The following is a 21,045-nucleotide window of genomic DNA, read 5'->3' on the forward strand; positions in this document are numbered from 1 at the left end:
ACAAGTCAAGCTTGAACAGCTTCTCTCGAGAACAAAAGAAAGAGGAAAGTTCAGGCTGTTAAGCTCTGAAAAATAATTCCGAGTTTCAATATCAGATGGCGCAGTTGCGCAAGAGAAGCTTTGCTGTCAGTTTAAGCTCATTTTCTAAAGAAGTATCAGAATTCCTAAATTGGGCCAGCAAATTTAGGAATTGAGTGACTTCTCTGGCAGAAGTTGGCAAATTCCTCAATTTTAGGATTTGGATTCCTTCTTTTTTTTTCAGTGTATGAAAAGCATGAAAATTTAAAGAGACTATGCTGCAAAGCAAGAAAAAAAACTTGTTTGTTTTGGTTTTAACGAACTAGCTCAACATGAACTGTCACTTCAAAGGGGCATTAGAAAATTGGTCGAAATGACATTCTACCGCACAATTTTGGTCGAAATGGTGCAACGTTATACACGCAAAACGGACATTAGGTATAAATTCATAATTTTTAGTATTTTTTGAACTTATGTTCTAGCTTGTCAAATTATACCTAAAAATTAGTATTTTTTTCTTCCTAAAATTTAGTATTTTTTTAGAACACTGAAGTACTTCTTCAAAATTCCTAAATTTTAGTATTTTTTTAGTTCATGAATTGTGATTCACGAATTGACATGTCAATGTCAAAATAATTTCGCGGCTGTAAGTTTGTGTTCCATGGTGCTGCTGTTAATTTTCAAATTGTGGTAAGTGGCAAGGTAAGTTTTGTGCTGGGAACCGATCGGGAATGCATTTTGAGTTGGCCGACGAAACTTTCCACGTGGCCACCCGGATCCGGTGCAGCCCCGGCTGGGTCGGCAGAAACGCAAAGCCGTACCCGACCAGCCAAAAGTTGTCGAACAAGTTCAAACAAGTCGAACCGCGGCAGGTCAGGTGCAAATCGAGCGGAGTTCCAAAGTGGGACCGCCGAGGATCGACGCGGGCCGTGTTGGCGACACTCTGTCCCTCGCAGTGTGCTGGACCCGAACTGGATGCTCCCCTTGCAGAACAGGTTCGGCTCTTCAAAATCCGACGCGTGGCACAGTTCTCCCAAGATGGGACAGAGGTTCCGCCGGGGCATCGCTGGATTTAATTATGTAGCTTTTATTTTTGTTTAAGGGAACCACTTCTTGAGTGCCAAGGAGAACGGAACCCGGAGCATCTTAATTAGAGTAAGTGTGGGTCGCGTGTTTGTGGAAGAGGAGGTGGAGGACGGAACCTTTAACTCCCGACGGGATTTAAAAAGCAGCCTCTTACCTCTCGTGCCCTAGAGAACGGATGTTTGGGGAAGAGCTGGAAAGGAGGAATAATAAGGGAACCTCAACCTGGGGTATTGTGCGACCCAAAATTGTATCCAGTTTGAGGTTGGCGGTTTGGTTGGGCGTTGCGGGTGTGTGTCTGTGCGTGTGGGTATGTATGCGTGTGTGAAAGTGCGTTTGTGCTCGTGTGTGTATGAGAGAGTGATAGGGTGAAAGAGAGAGAAAGTGGGAGAGAGAAGAGGAGAGGGAGAGAAAAAGGAGGGAAAGAGACAGAAAGTGGGAAAGGGAGAGAAGGAGAGAGAAAGAGTGTGTGTGTGTGTGAGAGAGAGAGAGAGAGAGAGAGAGAGAGAGAGAGAGAGAGAGAGAGAGAGAGAGAGAGAGAGAGAGCGAGAGAGAGAGAGAGAGAGAGAGAGAGAGAGAGAGAGAGAGAGAGAGAGAGAGAGAGAGAGAGAGAGAGAGAGAGAGAGAGAGAGAGAGAGAGAGAGAGAGAGAGAGAGAGAGAGAGAGAGAGAGAGAGAGAGAGAGAGAGAGAGAGAGAGAGAGGGGGGGGATAAAATGTGTGTATAGAGAGAAAGAGAGAAATGGTGTTATAGAGAGAGCAAAAGATACAGAGAAGAGAGAGAGATAGAAGAAGAGAAAAGAGAGGGGGGGAAAGAGAGAAGGAGAGAATATGTGGTAGAGGGAGAGAGAGGGAAGAGCGAGGGGAGAGGAAGAGAGGGGGTGAGAGAGAGAGAGAGTAAAAGTATGATAGACAAGAGAAGAGAAAGCAAGCAAGATATAGAGAGTAAGAGGAAGAGAAAAAGATATAAGGGGGGGGGGATGTTTAAAAATCTTAAATTTCAAACGTTCCCACACTAAAAAAACAAATATTCTGAAATTAAAAATATTTAAAGATTTTAATATTGAAGTTGCAAAAATATTCAAATATTAAAATAATAAAATATCAAAAATAAATAAATATGAAAATATTCAAAACCTAAAAATTGAATTATTCTAACATCAAAAAAAAAAATTAAATTATTAAAATGTTAAAATATTAAAATATTAAAATATTACAATACTAAAATATTAAACTATTAGAATATTAAAACATTAAAATATAAAAATATTAAAATATTAAAATATAAAAATATTAAAATATTAAACTTTTAAAATATTAAAATATTAAAATATTAAAACATTAAAATATTCAAATATTAAAATATTAAAATATTAAGATATTAAAATATAAACCTATTAAAATATTGAAATATTAAAATATTAAAGTATTAAAGTATTAAAGTATTAAAATATTAAAATATTAAAATATTAAAATATTAAAATATTAAAATATAATAATATTAAAATATTAAAATATTAAAATATTAAAATATTAAAATATTAAAATATTAAAATATTAAAATATTAAAATATTAAAATATTAAAATATTAAAATATTAAAATATTAAAATATTAAAATATTAAAATATTAAAATATTAAAATATTAAAATATTAAAATATTAAAATATTAAAATATTAAAATATTAAAATATTAAAATAATAAAATATTAAAATATTAAAATATAAAAATATAAAAATATTAAAATTTTAAAATAATAAAATATTATAATTTTTAAAATATTAAAATCAATAAAAAAAATTTTTTAGGTAAGAACATGTATAAAAAAGTTGAGTTTTATGTAAATAAAAATATTATTATGGGTAATTCTCTACCAACTCACACGAAATCGGGAAAAGTTGCCCCGACCCCTCTTCGATTTGCGTGAAACTTTGTCCTAAGGGGTAACTTTTGTCCCTGATCACGAATCCGAGGTCCGTTTTTTGATATCTCGTGACGGAGGGGCGGTACGACCCCTTCCATTTTTGAACATGCGAAAAAAGAGGTGTATAATTTTTGCTATAATTTGCAGCCTGAAACGCTGATGAGATAAAAATTTGGTGTCAAAGGGACTTTTATGTAAAATTAGACGCCCGATTTGATGGCGTACTCAGAATTCCGAAAAAACGTATTTTTCATCGAAAAAAACAATAAAAAAGTTTTAAAAATTCTCCCATTTTCCGTTACTCGACTGTAAAAATTTTTGGAACATGTCATTTTATGGGAAATTTAATGTACTTTTCGAATCTACATTGTCCCAGAAGGGTCATTTTTTCATTTAGAACAAAATTTTTCATTTTAAAATTTCGTGTTTTTTCTAACTTTGCAAGGTTATTTTTTAGAGTGTAACAATGTTCTACAAAGTTGTAGAGCAGACAATTACAAAAATTTTGATATAAAGACATAAGGGGTTTGCTTATAAACATCACAAGTTATCGCGATTTTACGAAAAAAAGTTTTGAAAAAGTAACTTTTTGCGTTTCTCTTTGTTTCGTCGTCCGTGTCTGTCGCGGGTGACCATGAACGGCCATGATCGATGACGACCAACTTTTTCAAAACTTTTTTTTCGTAAAATCGCGATAACTCGTGATGTTTATAAGCAAACCCCTTATGTCTACATATCAAAATTTTTGTAATTGTCTGCTCTACAACTTTGTAGAACATTGTTACACTCTAAAAAATAACCCTGCAAAGTTAGAAAAAACACGAAACTTTAAAATGAAAAATTTTGTTCTAAATGAAAAAATGACCCTTCTGGGACAATGTAGATTCGAAAAGTACATTAAATTTCCCATAAAATGACATGTTCCAAAATTTTTTACAGTCGAGTAACGGAAAATGGGAGAATTTTTAAAACTTTTTTAGTGATTTTTTCGATGAAAAATACGTTTTTTCGGAATTCTGAGTACGCCATCAAATTGGGCGTCTAATTTTACATAAAAGTCCCTTTGACACCAAATTTCTATCTCATCACCGTTTCAGGCTGCAAATTATTGAAAAACACCTCTTTTTTCGCATGTTCAAAAATGGAAGGGGTCGTACCGCCCCTCCGTCACGAGATATCAAAAAACGGACCTCGGATTCGTGATCAGGGACAAAAGTTACCCCTTAGGACAAAGTTTCACGCAAATCGAAGAGGGGTCGGGGCAACTGCTGTGTGAGTTGGTGGAGAATTACCCTTATATCATTTAAACCATTGTTTTCTTCTGCCTTCATACCTCTTGAATAATATCTAATTTGATCTTTGATTATTCCTAAATATAAGTTATTTTGGATTCCTTACTTTTCTAGAAAATATCTAAAATTTAGGCATTTATGCCTAGAATTTAGTAATAATCATGGTCCGCCATCTTGAATTATACATGAATATCAGTAATTTTGGATCCCTTACTTTTTCCAGAAAATACCTCAAATTTAGGAATTTATTCTTAGAAATAAGGAATATTCGTGGTCCGCCATCTTGGATTATACCTAAATATCAGTAATTTTGGATCCCTCACTTTTCCAGAAAATATTTCAAATTTAGGTATTTATGCCTAGAAATTAGGAATAATCGTGGTCCGCCATCTTGGATTCTTCCTGAATATAAGTAATTTTTGATCTCTCACTTTTCTAGAAAATACCTAAAATTTAGGTGTTTATGCCTAGAAATTAGGAATGATCGTGGTCCGCCATCTTGGATTATACCTAAAAATAAGTTATTTTGGATCCCTGACTTTTCCAGAAAATACCTAAATTTTAGGTTTTTATGCCTAGAATTTAGTCATAATCATGGTCCGCCATCTTGGATTATACCTAAAAATAAGTCATTTTGGATCCCTTACTTTTCCAGAAAATACCTGAATTTTAGGTTTTTATGCCTAGAATTTAGTAATAATCATGGTCCGCCATCTTGGATTATACCTAAAAATAAGTCATTTTGGATCTCTTACTTTTCCAGAAAATACCTGAATTTTAGGTTTTTATGCCTATGGGGTCTGGGGTGGGTCTCGTGGCGCAGGGGTAGCGGCTTCGGCTGCCGATCCCGATGATGCTATGAGACGCGGGTTCGATTCCCGCCTTATCCACTGAGCTTCTATCGGATGGTGAAGTAAAACGTCGGTCCCGGTTTCTCTCCTGTCTCGTCAGAGGCGCTGGAGCAGAAATCCCACGTTAGAGGAAGGCCATGCCCCGGGGGGCGTAGTGCCAATAGTTTCGTTTTTCGCCTAGAATTTAGTAATAATCATGGTCCGCCATCTTGGATTATACCTAAAAATAAGTCATTTTGGATCTCTTACTTTTCCAGAAAATACCTGAATTTTAGGTTTTTATGCCTATGGGGTCTGGGGTGGGTCTCGTGGCGCAGGGGTAGCGGCTTCGGCTGCCGATCCCGATGATGCTATGAGACGCGGGTTCGATTCCCGCCTTATCCACTGAGCTTCTATCGGATGGTGAAGTAAAACGTCGGTCCCGGTTTCTCTCCTGTCTCGTCAGAGGCGCTGGAGCAGAAATCCCACGTTAGAGGAAGGCCATGCCCCGGGGGGCGTAGTGCCAATAGTTTCGTTTTTCGCCTAGAATTTAGGAATAATCATGGTCCGCCATCTTGGATTATACCTAAAAATAAGTCATTTTGGATCCCTTACTTTTCCAGAAAATACCTGAATTTTAGGTTTTTATGCCTAGAATTTAGTAATAATCATGGTCCGCCATCTTGGATTATACCTAAAAATAAGTTATTTTGGATCCCTGACTTTTCCAGAAAATACCTGAATTTTAGGTTTTTATGTCTAGAATTTAGTAATAATCATGGTCCGCCATCTTGGATTATACCTAAAAATAAGTCATTTTGGATCCCTGACTTTTCCAGAAAATACCTGAATTTTAGGTTTTTATGCCTAGAATTTAGTAATAATCATGGTCCGCCATCTTGAATTATACCTAATTATAAGTAATTTTGGATCCCAAACTTTTCCAGAAAATGCCTAAAATTTAGGTATATTGGTTCTTCAATTATACCTATAATTTAGGAATTCTCGTACTAAAACGCGACTAGTAATTTTATTACTAATAGCCGATTAGTAATAAAATACCTTATTGCAGTCAGGTTCGATTATACCTAAAAATTAGGAATTTATACCTAGTGTCCGTTTTGCGTGTACTCTTCTCTAAAACTAACAAATGAACACGCTACCATTCGATCTCAATTTTTGAGAAAAACGTCGCAAAAACGAGATCGATTCTGCCAACTCAATTTTTGCGATCAGTTTCTTTTGTTTACATTCGCAATTTTGAGTTGGCAAGAGCGAACTCAGCGTTGAGATGACTGTTAGCGGTTTTCAATCAGTCTTCTGCAGTTTGTCAGTGGTCGCTGTCAAGATCAAACCACGTGGAAGTTTGGTCCCTTGTTTATCCCGCCCGTGTGGATCAATCGGACCGCGCACTGGACTCACATTCCAGAGGTCGCCGGTTCGAATCCCGCGGCGGGCGCTCTAAAAATTCTTTGTGTAAATATGGGTATTCGGCGCCGTCGCTCCGTGCCATACTTTCATACACTTAGGAGCCCAGGGCGGCGAAGTCCTTGTAGATAAAAAAAGGAAGACACTAGTGGTTGGTACTAGCAATGGTGGCCGACAGCTATAAAGTCAACTTCGTTTTTTTTTTTATAAGAGAAATTTGTGAAATTGCGTGAATTAGTAGTATGAAAATTTGTACAGGTAAGCGAAGAGCAAGTTTAGATTAGTTTTCCTTCTTAGACAAATAAGTAAAAAGTAGTTTTTTGGGCAGCAAAGATTGTTTTGAGTGTTATTCTATAAAGTGAGGTTAGGTTTAGATATTCAGCAATTCCATTTGAAAAGAGCCTACACCAAAAAAAAAGTTCTCCGATCGAGCTCAAATTTTTTCTGGGGGTTCCTTGGCCAAAATAATTAGACCCGTATTTTTTTGTTTGGCCATTAGGGTGACCTACATCGTGCTAGGGTGGTTCGAAAAATGGCAATTTTCTACATTTTTCGCAAAAACCACTTTTTTCGAAAAATCATATCTCCGCGCCATTTCATCCGATTTTAGCTGTCTTAGACGCAAAAGAAAGGTAATGAGTTTGGCTATTTGGAAAAAATAGTAAAAAGTTCCGAAAATCTAGCTTAACTATTGAAAAAGTCGTATGAAAACTTAAAATGGCGTTTTGACCGTGTCTGGACCAAAGAGCCTATGTCTGAAAATATTTTTATCGGATTCCTCGGAAAATTTCACGTAACATATCAAAAACTTGGCGATGTCGAACCGTACGTTTCCAAGATATGATTTTTTGAAAATAAAAACTGAGTTTTTCGACGCGCCACGCGCAAAAACAGGAAAATGACGAAATCGGCAAAAAATCAACTTTTTTCACTAAAACTGCGATAACTTTAAAATTTCAGCGATGACCTATAGATGTTATGGTACCAAAAGTTGCGTCTTTCAATTACGAAAATTTTGATACTCAGACATGTATAGGTCATCGCTGAAATTTGTAAGTTATCGAAGTTTTAGTGAAAAAAGTTGTTTTTTTGACGATTTCGTCATTTTCCCGTTTTTGCGCGTGGCGCATCGAAAAACTCAGTTTTTATTTTCAAAAAATCATATCTTGAAAACGTACGGTTCGACATCGCCAATTTTTTGATATGTTACGTGAAATTTTCCGAGGAATCCGATAAAAATATTTTCAGACATAGGCTCTTTGGTCCAGACACGGTCAAAACGCCATTTTAAGTTTTCATACGACTTTTTCAATAGTTAAGCTAGATTTTTGGAACTTCTTACTATTTTTCTCAAATAGCCAAACTCATCACCTTTCTTTTGCGTCGAAGACAGCTAAAATCGGATGAAATGGCGCGGAGATATGATTTTTCGAAAAAAGTGGTTTTTGCGAAAAATGACGAAAATTGCCATTTTTCGAACCACCCTAGCACGATGTAGGTCACCCTAATGGCCAAACAAAAAAATACGGGTCTAATTATTTTGGCCAAGGAACCCCCAGAAAAATTTTGAGCCCGATCGGAGAACTTTTTTTCGGTTTAGGCTCTTTTCAAATGGAATTGCTGTATTATCTGTCTTTTTTTTCCTCTACCGTTTCCAGCTTGTACCCCGGCAGCGGTTTGTCCGCGTCCCAGCCAGTCCGTGTTTCGGCAACTCGTCCGCGTTCCAGAAGGTGGGAAGTTCATCCTCCCGGTAGTGGTTAGTATGCGTCCCAGCAGCGGCCCGCGTTTCGGCAACTAGACCACGATCCGGAGGGTCGTTCTTCCGGCAGTAGTTTGTGCGCGTCCCAGCAGCGGCCCCATTCCGGAGGGTCGTCCTCTCGGCAGCTGTCCGCGTTCCGGCAATTCGACCTTGTTCCTTAGGGTCCGCTTTGTTCTCTCGGCTGTAGATTTGTCAGTAACTTCATATTTATTTCATGTAAAATGGTAAAAATGCTTCAAATAAAGAGAAAACTTTTCGATTTTCATTTATTCTACATTATTTGATCAGAAAAAGTCCTTCCGGAACCGATTTCCGCATTCCCGGCGATTTTCCCCCTACCCAATCCATCTCAACGTTGAGATCGCCTTCTGGATCTCAAAATTGAGATCAAGTTGCTCATCTCAAAGTTGAGTGGTTTCACTTTTAGCCGGTTTGCGACATCCATCTCAAAATTGAGATCGTCTGGTTTGCGTGAATGCATAATGTTTTCTTCAGATCAGGGATGCCAGATGAAATTTTGAGTTATCTGCAATTTTTTTTTCAAAAATCTGCAAAAATCTGCAAACTCAAATACACGAAAAACTAGGTTTATGAATTCGTATCCTACAATCCTGTTTAACAAAATTATGGTGTTTAACCCAAAAAACGTTCACATATATGTTTTATGTACTTAAATCTGTGTGAAATCAAACTATTTTGCTAAAATTATTTACAGTATTTTCAAGTAATTTGAAAAAGTCTTAATAAAATGTACTGTAGCTTCAATTAAATCTTATTTACCTGCATGATCAAAAGTCTTGATCAAATTGCATTGTGTTTTACTTTTCGATAAACGGCAGGATATCCTTAGTAAAATTTTAAAATTATGCAAACAGTATTCCAAAAATTAACATATTTTTGTCAAGATACCTTTTGTATGTTTTATTCCTCAAATTTGTGTTTTCCTATTTCAAGGTCAGGCTAATATAAATAAACTTTTTAAGTTATTTTTCAATGTTTTTCGAGAACAGAAATTTGGAAAAAAAATAACTCATCTAAAATAATTTTAATTAAATAATTTCGGCACGGTTTTAGTTCTGCCTATTTTGTGATACTTTTGAATAACTTAACAAAAAGTTAAAATAAAATTTGCGATAGCATTATTTCGTGCAGTATTGTATCTAAGGAAATGATTGTTTCAACGGCTATTAACGATTTATGCTGATTTCACGTAATTATAAATATAATTTTGAATCTCTAAAGTCCATGAAGCATATTTTCAGATAAGTCCAATTTTTTGTTAATTATTTAAATGGCTTATTCTTCTTGCACCACGTTACTTGTAATGTTTACTATTTGTATGGTCATGTCAATTATTTACATAATATTTACATTTTTACTTGTTATTAAATGTTGACTGACTTAATAAATAAAAAATAATAATGAAACAGTTAACGAAAAGATATGACTGTCGATGGTAAAATATTTCAATAGTTCATCGCTAACAACTTTTTTGTATGGTTTCGTGATCAGAAAAATAACCAGGCTAGCGTAGTTCAAATCTGACCCTGGAGAATCCGGATTATATCCGGCCAGGAACCCGGAATCTAGGTTTTTCCGATGCATCGTGTTCAGTGTAAATAACTGAGCGGACGAACACAGAAGAACTAAAATTGGTTTAGTTTGTACCAAAATATGGGAACTATTCAATATTAAAAACCCAAGTGATAATTAAATGGTTAACAAATCTGTAATCTAAACTTTAAAAATAGTAAAATACAGTCCACATCAAAATCTCCTAAGCCTTCGCAAAAAAAAAATTACTATGGAAAATCAAATCACGTTGAAAATAATTTTGTCTTTGTCTTATTGTGGGTATTTGAGCTCGAATATGACCCCAAAATCATCCGAAGTGGAAAAAATACAGTTTGTAAAAAAGTTTATACATATGTACTCTTCAGGCATTTTACACAATATGTTCTGAAGCATAAAAAAACTTGAAACCTAGCTCTACAATTTGTGGAACTAAAAAGATGATTTCTTAAAAAACTTCCAGAGCAACAACTTAAGAAAAAGAAAATAAAATGTTTTTTTAATATTGTGTTTATTTGTTTGATTATCACGTAAAGTAAATCTGTAGAACTTCACAAAAGTTAAACTTTGATCAGTCGAGTCTGGGTTGTATGTAGAGTGTCCAATTTCCCGGGGTTACAAAATTCTCGGGAAAAGGGGAATTCTCAGAAAATTTGAAATTTTACAAAAATTGATCTGATCCTGGTTCGGTATCATACTTTGGAACAAAATTGTATAAAATAGCAATAGCAATGGTTAAAATAAGTGTGAAAATCAACTAATGCCTTGACTGCCTGTAAAAAACATACGACTTCAAGAAAATATATATTTTTTTTAAATTTATAATCATACAAAATATTAAAAAATACGTTTTTTTCTAGGTTTTTTTTCTCAAAATTTATTTTCCCTACAAGAGCACTCAGCTAGCAAAATCTTAACTAAGAAATATGTACCCTCTCTGTAAAGTCTTATGAATTGATCTCAGTTGAAAGGTTCTCCAAATCTCTAGATTGCAAATTTTACGTCCTGGAGTATAACTGTTGAATTTTAATTAACACTGATTGGAAATTGTATTTTTTTAAGTAGGAATGATTTTTTTAATCACAGTATTTGGACAGTGAGTAAAATTAATTCATGCTCAAAAACAATAAAATGATAAAATGCTTTTAAATTTGTCTCTATGACCAGTTCGAGAGAAAATAATAAAGAAACATAGGTATTGATAATTAAGTTGCAATACAAATATTTTTTCCAGAACAAATTTTACTGGTTTGAGCTCAGGAATAAATAGATAGGCATTTAATTTGCCTTAAAAATAATCTTTTTCACCTGAAATACAATTTTTATGCAATCACAACTCAAAGTTTTCAAATATTGGAGCGAGTTTTTTGAAGGAATGTTTGCATTTTGGGCGCTTTTGTGTAATACGAAGAAGTTTTTCAATGATTTTTAAATGATGCAACCTTCGGTTAAAATCATTTTCATAGCAAAAAAGTAGTTCATTAGTTTCACATTTAAACCTCTTACGCCCTTGTAGTTCTTAGTGTCATATAAATTTTCAACATTAAACTAAAATTTCTCGAATAATTTTAAACTAATTACCCTAATTCTTCTAGCACAACCCTCTTTGAGACGTTTAATGATATCAATTCAATTTGCATCTAATTTGGTCATGGTAAACAAAAACGTAGAAGAAACTTAATTTTGACCTTGGCGGGAAGGGGTACTTCATTATAAAATGGTAAATGGTATTTCATTTTTTTTATTAAAAAAAAAATCCTAAAAGTTAAAAAATATACTTTTGATAGAATTTCGGGAAATCCCGGGAAATTTACAAAAAGGGAAATATTCATTTTTCGGGAAATCCCTCGATTTTTTTCCCGGGACGGGAAATTGGACGCTCTAGTTGTATGTGTTCTCTTAAAAAAATGACATCACAGTCAACACTTTATTGTCGATATTCCTCCTCGATAAATTTGGCCCTTGAACAAAATGAAAAATAAATAAATATTTAACTATCGTTTTGATCTGTTTCTGCTTTTGGTCCGAAAACATTATTATCAATTTCGAACAAAATTGAAATTATTAAATTTCTAACAGTTTTGAATGTGTTAATATAAAACATAAATTTTGAATTGAAATTTCTTTCTTGAGGAATTTGATTAAAATTGATTTACTTATAAATGAGTAAGCAAAAAATGATGTGGTTTTCAATAAAACTTTTTAACAATATATTTTGCTAGGAAAAAGCTTTAAAAAGCCAATATTTTTAAAACATTGAAAAATGTTTGAAAATGTATCTAGCAATATCCTTAAAATATATTGTTTAATTGAAATTCTATTTTTTGAAGAAATTAAAAGAATAGCTTTTTAACAATAACGCAAAAAGTGCATTTCATTTTTTTATAAATATTGTTGTGCTGAGGAAATTAAACTTTATAAACTTTCTACGACCATTTGTATTCAAATGCAATCGACAAAACAATTACAATACTATTTAAAACTAAATAAAAGTAAATCAAATAAACACATTTTGTAAGATATCTTTGTTTTTCTTTCTTATAATTCAAATAAATTAATCTTATTTGCGACACTAGTTAGTTTATTTGTTTATTTTAAAAGGATCGGTTGAAAATATTGCTATGAAAAAAATAATAGTTTGCATTATCTACTTTTACCAATCTTCAGCTTCAGAAAAATCAGATCTGGCCCGCAGGGCCAAAAGGTTGGGCACCCCTGGGTTAATTCATCCTCCAATACCTACACCTTCTATGTATTGCTATTTCGCGATTTCGTGTTAAATATTAAAAAAAAATAATCAAAGCTTATGCTTTGTGCTCTATCAGAAACCTAGAAACGCTTTAATTTATTTTAAGTTTATCTTTATTAAATCCTTCTGTGAGCCAAAATTACTTTTTCAATATCGATTGCAATAGTTTTTAAAATGATATTTATTAAAAAAAAAATCATATTGTGTGCACTGCTATCGAATTTTTAATGGGAAAACAATTTAAAACAAAAATAATAATTTAAATAGTCTTTCAAAATTTAGAATCATAATTATTTCAATCAATCCAATTTAATAAAAAAAGGCATAAAAGAGAAGTATGCAACTGACGTTTTTGTGCAATTTAAGAAATATTTTTAAATGATTCGAAACACAAACCTAAAATTAAAAACAGGACAACAATATATGTTGAAATGTTATTAGAATGTTTGAACATTTGACTTGAAAAAACTAAACTAATCATTCTTTATATGTGAACGCTATAGGTTCACTATACATCAGACAAAATTATACAAGATTTTTTTCAATGGAAAAAAGAAACTCCGGAATATTTTCTCACACAGAAGTGTCATGTAGATTGAACAATGTTGTACCTGTGCTACCCGCGAAAAGAAAACTGAACTTTTAAAAAGAATGTATACATAATCGCTACAGTTAAGCATGTTTAAGAAAAAAACTCGTTATTTTTTTGGTCAATATTTTTGGCGACTTAGGTAAAAACGAATGTAAAGCAAGGAACCTTCCACCCCAGTGTTTGAACTGACGACCTTTGGATTGCGAGTCCAACCGCCGCCAGCGATTCCACCGGAGCAGGCTTGGTTTGGTGTGTTGTTTGTACTTATGGCATGGAGACGACTCCTACACCTGGAATGACTTAACGGCCTAACAACCAAGGCCGGGACCGACATTTTACTTCCTCATCCGATGGAAGGTTGGAGCAGATGGGAATCGAACCCAGAATCATCCGCTTACAAAGCGAACAGCGTAACCATTCGGCCACGCACTGCCACATACACTCAACCCCCGGTGGTTGGTCACTTTTTCGTTTGACACTTTTTTAGTTTGTACCCCGTTGGTTGATCAAAGTCAAACTAAAAAGTGACGAACTGTCACTTTTTACACGTCGATCACGCACACTATCAAAACAAATGTTTGGTAGTTGTGATATCCTCAAGTTTAAAGTAAAACACATTTATTGCGGTTTACAATGCACCGCTTTATTCCACCATCTTCGTACACAGACTGACCCACTCGACCGCTCACACGCTTAACCGTGTTTACCTAAACTCAACACTAATTTAGCCATTACACGGCTAATCTAGAATGCCACATCCTCCCCTTCGATAAATTATGAATGAAAGATAACTTGAAAACTATCACTTGTATTTTAACTCTTAAATCTAAGTCCTCGCTGAATTGTATCGTAGAAGTGATGTACACAGCGTTCGGTCCCTCCGGTATCATTAGTCTTTTGAATTTCAAACGGTTGTTCTTTCTGATCTTCCCTCTTCCTCTGCTACCGCTGAAAAAAAAAAAAAAAGAAAACAAACGAGAAAAAAAAACAGAGAAAAGCCACCCACAAACAAATACATAATATTAACCGAACCGTGGTTATACCATAAAGTACAAAACATATTTCATAATTTTCCTGCAATATTTGCATCTTGTTAATAACTGCAAATCGCTTGTCCTAGTTTGCATGTTTTTCCCTCATTCCTTTTGTTTACTTTGATCAGCCTTACCCACAAACAGTTTATTTTATGTTTCTTCAAATTATACATTTACCATAGAGTTAAATGAACATAGCATTTTAATAACTTTTTCTAGTGCTATCTTTAACATCCCTTACAAAAATAACTATCCTATGTATAATTCTAATCATTATCTGAAGTCGACTGGAAGGTAGCGCATTATCACGACCTAAACCTTATCACGGCACCTTTGGGAATGCGACTTATAGTATGTTAAAAATTGAATTGAATCCGCGTTGCAAATGCCAGCACCCATACTCTTCAAAGGGTGTTTTCCTTGTGGGAAACTAGTAAATCAGTTACATTTTAAACTAACAAAGAACTATCGTTTTTATTTTCAAATTGACATATTCATCCAGGTGCAAGTGAAATGATGTCCAAATTCCTACATTATAGAAATTTCAACTTAAAAAAAACGAGGTTGTTCGCTCAACAGCATTAACTTGGCGTTCTTTATTCCGAGATTCCTACTCGAAACCAGATGTCCGAAGGTTTGATTGTTGAGGCACTTGCAATCTTCTTTTTACACCTATTCTCCCATCCACCCCGGGATTCGAACTAACGACCTTTGGATTGTTAGTCCAACTGCTTAACAGCGACTCTTCCGAGACAGGACAAATTGCTATTTTTTCCACTAGCTCCTGCTTCTACCCGACCAATAATAAAAACTCTTCTTTATCGTTATTATTAATTCACAATAGAGCCAAACTCAGGTACCACGTCTCGCCTTTTTCCGAAAATGTTGAAAGCAACGTGTAACCGTCTCCCTATCATGTGAGCCATTTATTTGCCTTACGTTTCAATGGTACTGTCAATAGGGTCCTAAAGCCCAATGAAAATGTTTATGTCCAACGGTAAAAAGACACGCTTAAAACCATTTATAAACACATTTTTTTTTACTTTACTACTTTAGCAGGACATTTTTTTTCGATAGATCAACTATTTAACTATTTTATCTAAAATTTAACCTCACTTTTTTTTCGTGTACGTTCAGAATACAGAATACAAAACGTATAGAATACATGCGCACGTAGATAACTCTATCAAAGCTTAATTTTAGGACCCAATTGTGATTACGTCACAATCCATTTGGAATACTTTTAAGATATATTCTGTTTTGTACAATCAATACTTCTCTGTAATATAAAACCATATTATCCATCAAGTTTTTTTTTCCACGAGAATCTTACTTCTGTTCCTCAAGTTATTTTTTTAATATATATATAATTTTTTTTCATTCAATTTGTTTTTTTTTTCGTACAGGTACCATAGGGTGATTTTATTTGTTTATCTTGATTTCAACCGAATCAGTGTCCTGATTTATTATTAACTTTAACTATAACGACTAACTTGAAGAATCACTTCAAGATTAAGATACTTGGACATAAGATTAACCAGCTTCATTTTTCCATAATACTTTCTACATCTGTTAACCTTTGGCTAAAATCATCTCAAATCTTTTGGCTTCCACTGGCCATGGACTTAACCCACCATCTTTTTTTCCAAACACGTTAGTTTAAGTTGGTCATGGGCTAAACCCGGCTCAACTGTCAGCAACTCTTCTCTTTTTTTGTTTAGAAGGTCACGGGCTAAACCCGACTCCTTTTTCCAAACACACTTTAGTTTGAAGTTGGTCTTGGGCTAAACCCGACTCAACACTTTTGGCTTTCGCTGGCCCCGCCATCTTTTTCCAAACACGTTAGTTTAAGTTGGTCATGGGCTAAACCCGGCTCAACTGTCAGCAACCCTCTCTATTTTTTTTTTTTTAGAAGGTCACGGGCTAAACCCGACTCTTTTTTCCAAACACACTTTAGTTGGTCTTGGGCTAAACCCGACTCAACACTTTTGGCTTTCGCTGGCCATGGGCTAAACCCGCCATCTTTTTCCAAACACGTTAGTTTAAGTTGGTCATGGGCTAAACCCGGCTCAACTGTCAGCAACTCTTCTCTTTTTTTGTTTAGAAGGTCACGGGCTAAACCCGACTCCTTTTTCCAAACACACTTTAGTTTGAAGTTGGTCTTGGGCTAAACCCGACTCAACACTTTTGGCTTTCGCTGGCCCCGCCATCTTTTTCCAAACACGTTAGTTTAAGTTGGTCATGGGCTAAACCCGGCTCAACTGTCAGCAACCCTCTCTATTTTTTTTTTAGAAGGTCACGGGCTAAACCCGACTCTTTTTTCCAAACACACTTTAGTTGGTCTTGGGCTAAACCCGACTCAACACTTTTTTTTCGACCAAGACTTCCATTCTTAACTTTCAAAAACACTTTGGATATAGTTGGAAATTGGTCCAACTTGACTCAACTACCTGAAACTCATATAGGCAAAACTTAAACGAATGATCGTGTATACAATCTAACTGCATTAAAACTCGAAAAACATTGTTTTTAACGATATCTCTTGGCTTTTTTTCATGCTTTGTCTGTGCTTTCTTGTGAAACTTCCTTAAATAATACAATCGAACTGTACCTTCAGCCCATTTAGTGTTCTTATAGTTCTTCCATCGAATCTAAACGAATCGGTAATTTATACATTACTTGACCAGAACAATTGGAATACTTTTATCTTTTATTCGAAGATAGAAAACATTATAAACTATTTTTAAATGAACCTGTAATCCAACAACTTGACGCAATTATTATTGTGACTCTTTCATATTTATTAATTAACAATGTAAAAAGTAAAAAAAAATCTCTTTTTAGGTTCCTATTATTTAATTTTACTGAGTTTTCCTTGCATACTAACTTTCAATAAATCGTACCTCTCAGCTGCTTGCCGTTGCTGTTAAAAACAACATAAGCCATTATTTTTTTCCATTTCTGAGATTGAATAAATAAAAGTCGAAGCAAATCTATTTCTTATTTCTAAATATTGTTCTATATATTTCTTCCAAAACACGTCAGCACAAATCGCAACATATTTTTTTTTATAACAGTCACACTCGCTCCATTTCTCATTTTCAAAATGTATAGAAATTGATCAGTGTCTAAACTTTAACTTTTAATACTGCTTCGTCACCAATATGCTTAATTGACTTCTGCCAAGACTGCTAATTATTCTGATATCATGAATTTATTATTTGATTTTCTATTGTATCATTTACCATCAAAATTGGCATCAAAAGTTCATAAATATCAACGTCCTATAATCCTTGACTCAGTTTTTCCTTGATCTGAAATGCACACTAAACAGGTTTCCGTATCCAATACAACAATAAATTACATATTACGTTTAACATGCCATTCTTTGGAATTGTTCATCTTGACCGGTAAATAATGTTTAAAATACAAAACAATTATGTTATCATTATTGCTCATAATATAGTGGATTTAGCTTTTTTTTGCATTTTCTCACGGTCCTTGGAATCGGTAGTGGACAGGCCTAGGGATTCCCATTTGGTCTGAAAACGTTCAATTCACAGATAAATTATGGATTAAAATTTTGGTATTAAACCACTTCTCCAACATCAGTAATAATTGTTCGATTGTTCTTGCAATTTTTTAATTCAGCTGAAAATATATATATTTTTTAGTATTATTTTATTTTTTTATTTTTTTAACAACATGAACACCCCTAGGGTTGGCTCGATGCCGCCATCATGCGCCATCATGCACCCGCGTGTTTCGTTTATTTCTCAACACTGCTGCAGCTGGATGGTGACTCGAAGTGAGGAGGGAGATGTTTTGAAATTTATTTTTTTTGCCCTTATCTGGCACACCGCCTATTTCGACAGCCATTACCAAAGACCGAGTCCAGTAAGGAACTGACCGTACAATACTAAACCACAATAAAACAACTCCCAGCTCAATTACATAAAACCTCTTTCCACTCCTTAGCTTTAATCACTCTACTCACAGTTGTTTATTTTACTCGTTCACCTCCTCAAGCGCAGACTCCTAAAGCTTCCTTCACTACAACCAGACACAGTTCGACACGGCTTTTACCGGTTATAAATGCCTTCCTCCTCCGCAACCACTCATTATTATTCACCGAATGGAATTCGACCGACGATGCCTCGTCAACGTCGGGCTCTTGTCGGACTCTACTCGCGCACTGGGTTAACCCAAAAGCTCCTCCAACCAAACAAAAACAAAACAAACTCCACGCGTGCAAAATCTACAAATTTATTCCTTTTTCACAAAAACACAATATCACACTACTTTTCTCACAACTTTTCTCCACAAAATAAGGGAAAATCATCATGGCAGGATCGCCAATGTGATATCCTCAAGTTTAAAGTAAAACACATTTATTGCGGTTTACAATGCACCGCTTTATTCCACCATCTTCGTACACAGACTGACCCACTCGACCGCTCACACGCTTAACCGTGTTTACCTAAACTCAACACTAATTTAGCCATTACACGGCTAATCTAGAATGCCACAGTAGTGTGTGTGAACTCCATGTAAAAGGGGTGTCAAACTAAAAAGTGATCCCGTTCGTTTGACAACAGTTGGTGTCAAACCATCGGGATTTGAGTGTCTTTGAATCATTGAATCTTAATTAAATTCCAGACTTTTTTTTTGAAAAGGACCAATAAACTATTGTCTTTCATATGTTTATAGGACCTAATCAAAAAAAAACCCTAGAATTGAATGTTTTATTTAGAAATTGCCATTGAACATTTTCCTTTTAATCTTATATCTTATAATAACAATATACCAGGACGACGACTCTTACGGAATGACTTAACGGCCAACTGAGACCGGGACCAACGTTTCACTTCTCCATCCGATAGAAGGCAATCTTAAAAAATATTTTGAAAACCACATTGAAAATCTTATGTAACTTCGCATTTCTATTTATTTTTGTTTTTTTTTAATTAACAGAGGTAGAAAATCTAATGCACCGTTAATTCTTAATTATTACAAAACATGAAGAAATTTATTTAAAAAATACTAAAACTCAAATTGAACTTATTTATGTCTCCATTATGTTTTCAAAATTGTTCCTTGTAAGAATCTGAAAATTCAATGAAGTAAACAACAATATTTGCTTCAAATAATTTAGGACAGCATTTTTTCAACAATAGCCAAAACCTTGGAAAACATTTACTGAAACAGAAATCAATTAATTACAATTGAATTATCTTGAAGCCAAGCAACTTAAACCATTTGAATACCAAGATTTGAGTAGGAATCTTGCAGTGGTGTACACCAAAGCCATGTTGTAGAGCGCGCAATCTGATTTTTTCCGACAAGTGTTCCCAATTGATTAAAAAAATAGTTGGGAAAATTCGGAATACTTGCATATTTTGACAGTAATCAAACTTGACGTAAGTCTAAGAAGATTGATTCTAAATTTGTAAATACTATGTACTGTTGGGTTACTCAACTTATTCAAAGCAATTGTCACATAAGGATTATTATTTTTTTTTTGCAAACCTCATCGGTAAAATATCTGCAAAAATCTGCAACAAAAAAGTTGTCTGCAACAAATTTCGGAAATCTTCAAATTTGCAGAGAAATCTGCAAATCTGGCATCCCTGCTTCAGATTAAAATATACTGTAACCAAAAAAATCGAGCTCAAGAAGTGTATTTTTTTTTGTAAACGTGTACTTTAAGCAGAACAAAACGTATAACAACAGAAATCAACAGAGAAAATTTAGCGTGCCTCGAAAAGTAAACAAATCCTCTGAAATTAAGAAAAGTTGATATTAACTCGCAAATTCGGGAAGGATTGTTTTACCAATCCGTTTTTGGCCATGGACGGATTGACGAGCTCTTCAGGACCCCGGTAATGATTACAGTCGACCCGGTAATCCGCTCAGTCTCAGCCGGGCCGTGTCACAGCGGCATGACCTCTCGCCGGTAGCGTCTAGCAGTGAAGATGCCGATTTCAACTGCAGTTCCCGATCTCGAATCGTTCGATACTCGAGATCGAGCGAAGATTTTTACCTGGATGGCGGAGCCAGTGGTGGTGGTGACCGAAACAGCCACGACAACTCCGAGCGAGAGTTCCGCAACTACGACGAGTGCAGCCAGGAGTCAGCGGCCAGCTTCGTAAGATGAACTGTACGATCATGAAACGCTGCAGATACTCCGTACATTACTGTTCGAGCGGTTAATTAGGTTACTATTTGAGGAATCTCCCTGAAAACTAATAGCTGAAGATTAAAATCAATTACAAAAGCGAGTGAAATGACAAATACAATAATGCTGTACTTACTTGTAATTATAATTGAACACTGCGCATTCTGATGGATTTTGTGTTATGCATTTTGGTTGCCCGGTACTTGGTCTCATCCTGCTGTTATAATATGGCATAACGGAACTAATTTATTCTGTTTAACAAACATCACGATTACGACTTCGCGCCGCGCAGCGTCAAACCACCAAATAAAACACTTTTATTTTGCCAGCTGTCATTCGCAGCAGCACTTTTTGTTGGATTTTACATGTTTTCAAACTTTACATTAACAACTTTTACATTATTTTTAAGATTTACATGCTTCTGACTCGTCAACATTTAAGCAAACATAAGCATATTTACATGAGAAGCATCAATTACATTAGATTTAAATTTACATTATGGCTAATTACATGGAATTTGACTTTTTACATTGAATTTACATTTGAAACATGGTTTACATGACATGGACATTTACATATTTTTTTCT

The 21,045-nt window shown here is 34.7% G+C and overlaps 1 long non-coding RNA gene and 1 pseudogene across 1 annotated transcript; one reads left to right on the plus strand and one right to left on the minus strand.

The window, feature by feature from the left end:
* Nucleotides 1–439: 439 nt before the first annotated feature.
* Nucleotides 440–1,207, minus strand: LOC120427854 (B9 domain-containing protein 2-like; annotated as a pseudogene).
* A 4,586-nt stretch (nucleotides 1,208–5,793) lies between these two features.
* On the plus strand, nucleotides 5,794–8,592 carry LOC120427859 (uncharacterized). Its single transcript, XR_005606986.2, has 2 exons — nucleotides 5,794–6,832; nucleotides 8,233–8,592. It is a non-coding gene; the product is annotated as an uncharacterized LOC120427859 (long non-coding RNA).
* Nucleotides 8,593–21,045: the final 12,453 nt, after the last annotated feature.

This window comes from Culex pipiens, chromosome 1 (genome assembly GCF_016801865.2).
Source record: "Culex pipiens pallens isolate TS chromosome 1, TS_CPP_V2, whole genome shotgun sequence".
Lineage (NCBI taxonomy): Eukaryota > Metazoa > Arthropoda > Insecta > Diptera > Culicidae > Culex > Culex pipiens.